General features: G+C 39.0%; 1 protein-coding gene across 1 annotated transcript in view; it reads right to left on the minus strand.

Moving 5' to 3' along the window:
* Positions 1–8,033: 8,033 nt before the first annotated feature.
* The window catches only part of rffl (ring finger and FYVE-like domain containing E3 ubiquitin protein ligase), a 14,539-nt gene continuing 12,572 nt past the window's right edge, over positions 8,034–10,000 (minus strand). The window contains exon 7 of the mRNA XM_028574141.1: positions 8,034–9,305. The gene's annotated coding sequence lies outside the window, so the exon portion shown is untranslated. The remainder of the gene's footprint in view (positions 9,306–10,000) is intronic.

Raw genomic sequence — 10,000 nt, forward strand, 5'->3', positions numbered from 1 at the left:
GCCACATTTATTGATTTCCCTCTCTATTTATTTCCAGTTCTTACATGCAATAAGGGGGCGTGGCTATCTCTCACATTCAGAACAGACCCGTGGGCAAAAAAAAAAGGCTTTATTTAGATTTAATTGTTGATGTATTTTTTGCCTCATTTATTTTAATTCATGATGTATTTCAAAGGCATATTTATTTATTTATTTTATTAATTTATAAAGTCGCGGCCAAAGCCTCTGTTGACATGTCAAAGTAACGTAAAGAAAAGACCGAACACACAACTGGAAGAAAATCAGTTTTATTACGAAACTATTCAGCAAAATTCACTCAGAAAACTAAAGCTTCTTCTTTATCTGTTCAGTTGTACAATATATCATTTGTATATATCATTTGTAACAGATTCCCGTGAAGTTTAAAGAACATCACAAAGTATCTGAACTGGGATTAAAAGGCAGGAAAACAGAACCGGACATTCAGCGTTAGCGTTTCTCAGCGCTGGTTCCCAAACCCCCTTAGATCAGGGGTGATTAACTCATTTTCTCATTCATTTTTTGGAGATTTTGGAAAACTTCGTTCTGATTGGCTAACGTGGGTTTGAGGTTCTCGTTACACCGCCACCTACAGGCCTGGCGTGCTCCTGACGGCACACAATCTAAAAAGTTGGGAGTAGGGTTGGGTATCGTTTGGTTTTTTTTCGATTCCGGTGCTAAATCGATACTTTTAAAACGGTGCCGGTGCCTAAACGGTGCCTGAACCGGTGCTTTTCAATAAAGTTAAAAAAATAAAATCAAAAATAAGGGTAGTAAACAACAGTCAGTGACTTGTTTATTGCTAAGGCCATGGTCAAAATTAAAGATTTAATAATAACGTAATAACTATAACAATAACAATAACTTATTTCACCAGTAAATTGCTGTTGAACCCCAGATGGGAAAAGGGTATTTTACAATTACTGTGAATGCACCACGAGGCTACCTGTTTTAAGTGAATCTGTGTTGTTTAATTCCGACAAAGGCAGCTGCGAGTGAACGCACCGTCTGTAGTTTAACTCCGACCATATAAACATCCTGTATATCTATGAATTGTAGAAGTCCTCCACAGTGAAATACAGTCACACTTTACACTGTTTAACGTTAGCTGTCAGCATTTTAACCGTGATTAATCCAGCTGCTAGCTAAAGCTAGGCTAACGTTACATGCTGTCAGGTGTAGTGTAAAGTCAGGCACCGAAACTTTCGTTCTTATTCGGTCTCGTTACTACCGTTTACGTCGGCAGCGGTTCCCTATTGGCACCGAGTTTCGGTACCCAACCCTAGTTGGGAACAACTCGACTGAGGAGAGACACAGCTGGATGCTAGCATGTTAGCTTCCAGTGGAGTTTGTCTCTAACTATGCTAACGGATACCTGAAGAAGAGAACAAGATCAGTTGAGTCGTATATATATAAAACTCTCACAGTGTTGCGATTATGACGGTAACTCGTTTAAATCGTAGCAGAGGAATCAAAAGTGGCGCGAAACCTAAATGAACTACAGCTGAACGTGTGATCCCAGAACGGCTGTAAATATACCAACCATCAATTCACAAAAAACAACAAAATAAATCTAAAATATTCACAACAACATTATCTACAAAAAAAAAAAAAAAAAAATCAACCTTAATGATCTCACAAGAACCAAAAAAACTTTTTTTTTTTTTCTCGACCAAAAACAAATCAAAATGTTTCAGCATCAACAGATTAGTGCAATCACAGTTACAACAAGACACAAAGTCAACTTCAAACCAAAGAGTTTAACTGCTGAAGTTTAAAGGCCCAGACACACCAACCGGACAGCCAATCAGACGGCAGTAAAGCCAGTCGGACTCAGAACACACCGCACAGCGTACGTTCAGCGTGTGCGCGAGTCACTTCCAGAAAAATGCGAAGAGAGTTTTTTTTGTGATTGTTGCGCGGCAAAAATCCTTCATTATGCGGCACGTTTTCTTAAAAAATGCAATATGGAATATGCGGAATATTTATGCAATTTTATGCGATGAAAAAAGTGATTCCTCCCCCAACAACCTGCTTTTCGATGATGTTCACGTCGCGTAATTACGTCACTTCATAACGTTCCCATGGCAACAGGGGGAAATGGGAACTGCTCTTGTGTGAAGTAAACTTTCTGCTGAGATATATTATGGGACCTTTTTGCAACGAAAATGCGGTGGATTATGAAATCATATTTTGCGCGGAAATCTGCAATTTATGCAGCGAGAGTGCGGAATATTTGAAAAAAATTTAAACCGGAAATGACAAACGCGTCACGTGGCTCTGGCGTATCGTTGAGAATCCGATCTCATATAGGACTAAAATAGTTTCACCGAAACATGTTTCTGAAAACATCTGAAGAGAGAAATAGGCCGTGCTGTTGCTGAATCTGTCTTCATTTCAGATCAACAAAGTTTAAGAGATTTTACTCAGATTTTGAGAGACTCTAGTCACGCTCATCCCGCTCGTCATTTCCGGGTTTGCCCTCCACCAATCAGATGGGTCGTGGAGTCAAATCAGCCGAAATGAATGCCGACGGACCGATTGTCGGGTTGGTGCGTCAGGGCCTTAACAACACACAGACAGTCTGCTGGTAGAGATTAATTAATCATCCTGTTATCTGTCTTTAATAATGAGGAGTTCCTCAGGGAAGAATCCTGGGGCCTCGGTTGTTTCTATTAAACCTGATATTAGAAAGGTCCACATTGTTTCTATTAAACCTGATATTAGAAAGGTCCACATTGTTTCTATTAAACCTGATATTAGAAAGGTCCACATTGTTTCTATTAAACTTGATATTAGAAAGGTCCACATTGTTTCTATTAAACCTGATATTAGAAAGGTCCACATTGTTTCTATTAAACCTGATATTAGAAAGGTCCACATTGTTTCTATTAAACCTGATATTAGAAAGGTCCACATTGTTTCTATTAAACCTGATATTAGAAAGGTCCACATTGTTTCTATTAAACTTGATATTAGAAAGGTCCACATTGTTTCTATTAAACCGGATATTAGAAAGGTCCACATTGTTTCTATTAAACCTAATTTAAACAGTCCAACAGTTAGTAAATTATCCTGTTCTCCATTTATTCCAGAGTCAGATGAGAAGATGGAGGTCCAGTACATTACACAAGTCTTTATAATTCCAGATTGCAGAGTTATTTCCAGGAAACTTCTAAAAAGGAAGTTATCAGGAAATCACTGAGAGTTACAATTCGTTTCCTTTATTTCCCTCAAATTTACTTACAAAGATGAGTCTAAAAACACGAGAATCATCCCCCCCAAAAAAAAAACACAACCTTTATAACTAAAGAATACATAATCCCAAAAGGTCCCTTAAACCCTTAAATACCTGGAAAACAAAGAGAGGAAATGACCTCCTAGGGAGTTACATGGTAGTTTATCATTTTGAAGCATTTTTTAGGTCCAGCACTGGGCGTTTCCTGCCTCTGCTGCCCCCTGGTGGCAGCTAGTCTGCTGCATGAGAAGCGATTAGTGTCAGCGAACAGCGTTCTCCACAATATCATAATGTCTATAATGTAATTTATTCAGACTGATCTCATCAAGTGGCGTATGTATGACACGCCAATTCGTATGCAATTATTGGCATGTTATCAAGACGCATACTGGCTTTTTTTAGCGTGTTTATCAACTAGAGGTGTTGAAATTAATCAAATAATCGATGCATGGAATCGTGGACAAGACATGGACGATGCTGCATCGATAATCGGCCGGCTCATAATCCATTATTTCTGTTTATAATTTAATGTACGTCTAACAACATTTCTGTTAATAATTTAATGTAGGCCTAACAACATTTCTGTTTATAATGTAATATAGGTCTAACAACATTTCTGTTTATAATTTAATGTACGTCTAACAACATTTCTGTTAATAATTTAATGTAGGCCTAACAACATTTCTGTTTATAATGTAATATAGGTCTAACAACATTTCTGTTTATAATTTAATGTAGGTCTAACAACATTTCTGTTTATAATGTAATATAGGTCTAACAACATTTCTGTTTATAATGTAATGTAGACCTAACAACATTTCTGTTTATAATGTAATGTAGACCTAACAACATTTCTGTTAATAATGTAATGTAGACCTAACAACATGTCTGTTTATAATGTAATGTAGACCTAACAACATTTCTGTTAATAATGTAATGTAGACCTAACAACATGTCTGTTTATAATGTAATGTAGACCTAACAACATTTCTGTTTACATATTCTGGTGTGTGTTAACACATTCAGGAGGTGCCATGTGCTCAGTGCTGTATAGTTTTATGTATCCAAGTTATTTAGTATTAGAGCACTGCAGAATGTTTGGTTTTTGAAGCGTGAAAAGCTATGAATTAAATATCCTACATGGCTTTAATGGTAAATATTATTTGACGCATCGTGATGCATCGAGATATCGAATGGGATTGAATCGAAACGGGAGATCAGTGAAGATTTTTACATCTGTATACACGTGGATAGCTCAAAATGCGTCCAGATAACACGCCACTTGGCTTAAGAAAGTGGGCGTGTATGTTTACGCAAAGTCACGAAGTAACGTTGAATTTTTTTTACATGTGCAACTTGGTGTAAATCCGTAAATTCAATAATCAAAAGGCTTGGGAATCATTTGTGGGTTTTTGCGATATCGGTGCTAAAATGATGCTTTTAAAACGGTGCCTGAACAGACACTTAAAAAGAACCCAAAACAGAGCTATTTTAGAGGGAAGTTGAATACAGGTATATTCAGACAGACAGTATAAGAAAAATAAAGTTTTTGGAACATTTAAGCAGGTAAACATGTTTACTAGAAACCCAAAATACAAATGCATAAATTTCCCATTTACATTCATTATATGCATCAGTTGTTTTTTGGGGCGTAATAGGCGATGTCCCTTTTGACCAATCAGTAGCCCACTGTGAGCTTGGCTTCAGGAGAGGCCCTAGATGGTACCCTCCAAGTTCGGTAAAAATCGGATGACCCATTCATAAACTTTTCATAATTGGAGCGCCCCCTAGTGGACAATCTTCACCACATTTGGTCCAAAGTCTCAGAGTATCGTGGCAAACAAGCGGATTAAGTTTCGTGGTGAGAGAATTTAACTTGGCCAAGATATGCAAAAGTTTGCAGGGTTTTTTTTTTAGTCACTAGCTAAGAAAATTAGTTTGTTCGTAATTTGAGCATTTTTGAACCAATAACAATTCTTTTGTCCATCTGGAGATGCTATGTGCCAACGTTCAGGCCGATCAGGAGAAAAGCCTAGGAGAAGTTTGAAGAAATAGGAAAAAAAAAATAGGTTTTGCGAATTACACGATAATACAGAAAATAACCTGAAAATATGAGCAGAATATGGGACCTTTAAAACGTCCATAAACATCCTCAGAAATCAGAGAAAAGAGGCTTCAGAACTTTATAAACGTTATTAAATTGTCTTCAGTATCAAAGTAATAAAGTGGTAGTTGTCTGTAATATTTTCATAAAATATTCCTACTTAAATAAACTAATTCCGACTTTTTGTAGTAGGGTTGGGTACCGTTTGGGTGTTTTCCGATACCGGTCCTAAAACGATACTTTTAAAATGGTGCCGGTTTGGATCAGTGGGTAGAGCAGGCGCACATATACTTTAGAGGTTTATGCCTAGTTCAAGTCCGACCTTTGACGATTTCCTTTCTCTCTCTCTCTCTCTCTCTCTCTGATAGATAGATAGATAGATAGATAGATAGATAGATAGATAGATAGATAGATAGATAGATAGATAGATAGATAGATAGATAGATAGATAGATAGATATCCCCTTTCACATCTAGCTGTCCTGTCAAAATAAAGGCGGAAAAGCCCCAAAAAATAATCTTTAAAATGGTGCCGGTGCTTAAACGGTCCCTGAACTGATACTTTTAAAAAGATTTTTAAACAATAATGTATATATTTAAAAAAGGCACACCAAACCACAGCCAGGGACATTTAACTCTCCTGTTTCCTACTATTTGTATATATTTAAAAAAGAAAAAAGGAGCACAAAACAATATATATATATATATATATATATATATATATATATATATATATATATATATATATATATATATATATATATATGAAAATTTGGGTTTCTTTTTAAACCAAATTGCCTAAAATGAACGTGGTTGGTTCTTGTCAAGTAAAATTAAGGATCAGTTCATTACTTTCATTGGATTTTGGGTTTTTTATTCAATTTTAAAGTATATTTCTGCTTTTTAAACTCAAAAAAATGGGCGAGTTTGAAGTGAACGCACCGTCAGTGTTTTTCCGACAGCTGCAGTCAGACCGTTACGTCTCGGTGTTGGAATCCTCTACAGGGAAATAAAGTCACACCGTTTAACGTTAGCGGTCAGCATTTTAACCGTATTTACTCCAGCTGCTAGCTAACGGTAGGATAACGTTACCTACTGTCATGTGTAATGTTAACTAGCTAATGGTAGGCTAACGTTAGCGGCTGTCATGTGTAATGTTAACTAGCTAATGGTAGGCTAACGTTAGCGGCTGTCATGTGTAATGTTAACTAGCTAATGGTAGGCTAACGTTAGCGGCTGTCATGTGTAATGTTAACTAGCTAACGGTAGTCTAACGTTAGCTGCTGTCATGTGTAATGTTAACTAGCTAATGGTAGTCTAACGTTAGCGGCTGTCATGTGTATTATGTGCTGGCATGCGCTGGCATTTCAGTGGCACCGAAATCCGCGTTACTATTCGGTCCGGTAGATAGCGGTTGTTAAGGCACCGGTGCCGTAGGTACCCAACCCTAAACATCAAGCACTTGTTGAATTGAGGTTCAGGGCGCTGTCACTACCCGAGTGCAGATGTGAGTCACGCATGCTCAGATTTAAATGGTTTACGGCATATTTCTAACGTTAGCTCAAAACGCCATTCCAGTGACAGCCTTTGTTGTGTCTGATGGCTAACTTGTAGCCAGCAGTGAACAAACTTCGTTATGTGGGTCCATTTTTTACTGTTTTGACATTACAGAAGTCTCTCGGGAGCATCTTGTGGGCTACTTGTCTCTCGGTAGCATCTTGTGGGCTACTTGTCTCTCGGTAGCATCTTGTGGGCTACTTGTCTCTCGGTAGCATCTTGTAGGCTACCTGTCTCTCGGTAGCATCTTGTAGGCTACCTGTCTCTCGGTAGCATCTTGTAGGCTACCTGTCTCTCGGTAGCATCTTGTAGGCTACCTGTCTCTCGGTAGCATCTTGTAGGCTACTTGTCTCTGGTTAGCATCTTGTAGGCTACTTGTCTCTGGTTAGCATCTTGTAGGCTACCTCTCTCTCATTAGCATCTTGTAGGCTACTTGTCTCTGGTTAGCATCTTGTAGGTTACTTGTCTCTCGGTAGCATCTTGTAGGCTACTTGTCTCTCGGTAGCATCTTGTAGGCTACTTGTCTCTCGGTAGAATCTTGTAGGCTACCTGTCTCTCATTAGCATCTTGTAGGCTACTTGTCTCTCGGTAGCATCTTGTAGGCTACCTGTCTCTCATTAGCATCTTGTAGGCTACTTGTCTCTCGGTAGCATCTTGTTGTCTACTCGTCTCTCGGTAGCATCTTGTAGGCTACCTGTCTCTCGGTAGCATCTTGTTGTCTACTCGTCTCTCGGTAGCATCTTGTAGGCTACCTGTCTCTCGGTAGCATCTTGTAGGCTACCTGTCTCTCGGTAGCATCTTGTTGTCTACTCGTCTCTCGGTAGCATCTTGTAGGCTACCTGTCTCTCGGTAGCATCTTGTTGTCTACTCGTCTCTCGGTAGCATCTTGTAGGCTACTTGTCTCTTGGTAGCATCTTGTAGGCTACTTGTCTCTCGGTAGCATCTTGTTGTCTACTCGTCTCTCGGTAGCATCTTGTAGGCTACCTGTCTCTCGGTAGCATCTTGTAGGCTACCTGTCTCTCGGTAGCATCTTGTAGGCTACTTGTCTCTGGTTAGCATCTTGTAGGCTACTTGTCTCTGGTTAGCATCTTGTAGGCTACTTGTCTCTGGTTAGCATCTTGTAGGCTACTTGTCTCTGGTTAGCATCTTGTAGGCTACCTCTCTCTCATTAGCATCTTGTAGGCTACTTGTCTCTGGTTAGCATCTTGTAGGTTACTTGTCTCTCGGTAGCATCTTGTAGGCTACCTGTCTCTCGGTAGCATCTTGTAGGCTACTTGTCTCTCGGTAGCATCTTGTAGGCTACCTGTCTCTCGGTAGCATCTTGTTGTCTACTCGTCTCTCGGTAGCATCTTGTAGGCTACCTGTCTCTCGGTAGCATCTTGTTGTCTACTCGTCTCTCGGTAGCATCTTGTTGTCTACTCGTCTCTCGGTAGCATCTTGTAGGCTACTTGTCTCTTGGTAGCATCTTGGAGGCTACTTGTGTCTTGGTAGCATCTCGTAGCACTACTTGTCTCAAAGTGACGAGTGCGCAACTCACATTTGCACTTGACTCACATCAGGTAGGGACAGCGCTGCAGTAAAAAAACAGGAGGCGCTCAGCAACACAAAAGCTACGAGTAAAAACACTTCACTCTCCGGGAAAGCTGCTAGAAAAAGCCGCCCAGGCTACTAAAACAAACTCTCTCTGATCGCAGATTTACCGAGTTCCTCCCCGGAAACTACAGGGGTGTAAATTAAAGTCCTATTTGTTCCCAGACACGTTGATCGGCTCGTTTATTCAGTAATTAAGAGTTAGTAACGTGGAGGAATCTGAAGGGAAACAGCAGCGTTCAGATGCCGCACGCCCTGAGAGTTAGCGATGCGATTGACACGAGGAGCACCAATCCCCTGAGGCTGGGGGGGGCGGGACTTAGTTCAAGTGGAGGTCAAAAGGCTACTAGCCTGCTGATTGGCTGCTGGGCTGAAGCTGAAGTAGAAGAAAGGCTGAAGTGGGTTTTAGAGGTTTTCACTTTCACTTTTTTTGTAAAGTTTGAACTCACTGCAGACTGTAAACAAAGTAGAGGCTGAAGTAAGACAGTCTGTGTTTCACAGGAAGTTAAAGACGACTGCCGGTGGACCCTCGACGGAGCGTTTTTCTTTGGTAGGAGGCGAGAGGCGAACGGCTGAAGGCACAGACGGGTTCCTGCTCCACGAGTGTTTAAAAAAGGTTAAAGTTCGTAAATCAGAGACGTGACTCAGCTGCTGTACATTCAGTGTTCCAGCAGCAGCTTCACATTAAGGTCACTTCTTACATTCTTCTTCTTCTTCTTATGTACACTAGAAAAATAGGGTTACCAAAATAAAAGCATCTCTGTCCCAAGAAGGTCCCTTCAGGAGGTTCGTTTGGGCCCTGCAGGAGAAACACAAGATTTAATAACAATAATATCTACAATCAAATGTCAAATGTTCACTGAGTTTGATTAGACTGGGAGCAGGAGGAGAGCTGCAACCATCAGTCGACCGATCCATTAGTCCGGTGTTACTCCCTGACTACTTTGACTCTTTTTTCTTTTGAGAAATTTTCATCATTTTTTTCTGACTTTATTGTCCCTTTTTTTTTTTTTTTTTTTTTTTACTTTTTTAAACCCTTTTTTGTAAATTTTTCTGACATTTGTCCATTTTTTGTAAATTTTTTCAGATTTTTTTGTCCCCTTTTCTGACTTTTTTAAAAACACTTTAAAAGTCCCTTTTTCCTACTTTTTTGTACATTTTTTAAACCTTTTTTTGTACATTTTTTTCTGACTTTATTGTCCTTTTTTTAAAACTTTTTTGTCCATTTTTCTGACTTCTTTGTCAATTTTTTAAAACCCCTTTTTGTCCATTTTTCTGACATTTGTCCCTTTCTTTAAACATTTTTTGTAAATTTATCACAGTTTTTATCCCTTTTTCTGAAATTTTTGTCCCCTTTTCTGACTTTTTAAAAAACCTTTTTTGTCATTTTTTTTTTTAACTTTTTTGTCAATTTTTTGTCATTTTTTTCCTGACTTTTTTACCTAATTTTTGAGTCAAAAAAGCTGAAATTATGTCTAATTATTTTGACTAATA

This window comes from Perca flavescens, chromosome 3 (assembly GCF_004354835.1).
Source record: "Perca flavescens isolate YP-PL-M2 chromosome 3, PFLA_1.0, whole genome shotgun sequence".
In the NCBI taxonomy this organism is placed as follows: Eukaryota; Metazoa; Chordata; class Actinopteri; order Perciformes; family Percidae; genus Perca; species Perca flavescens.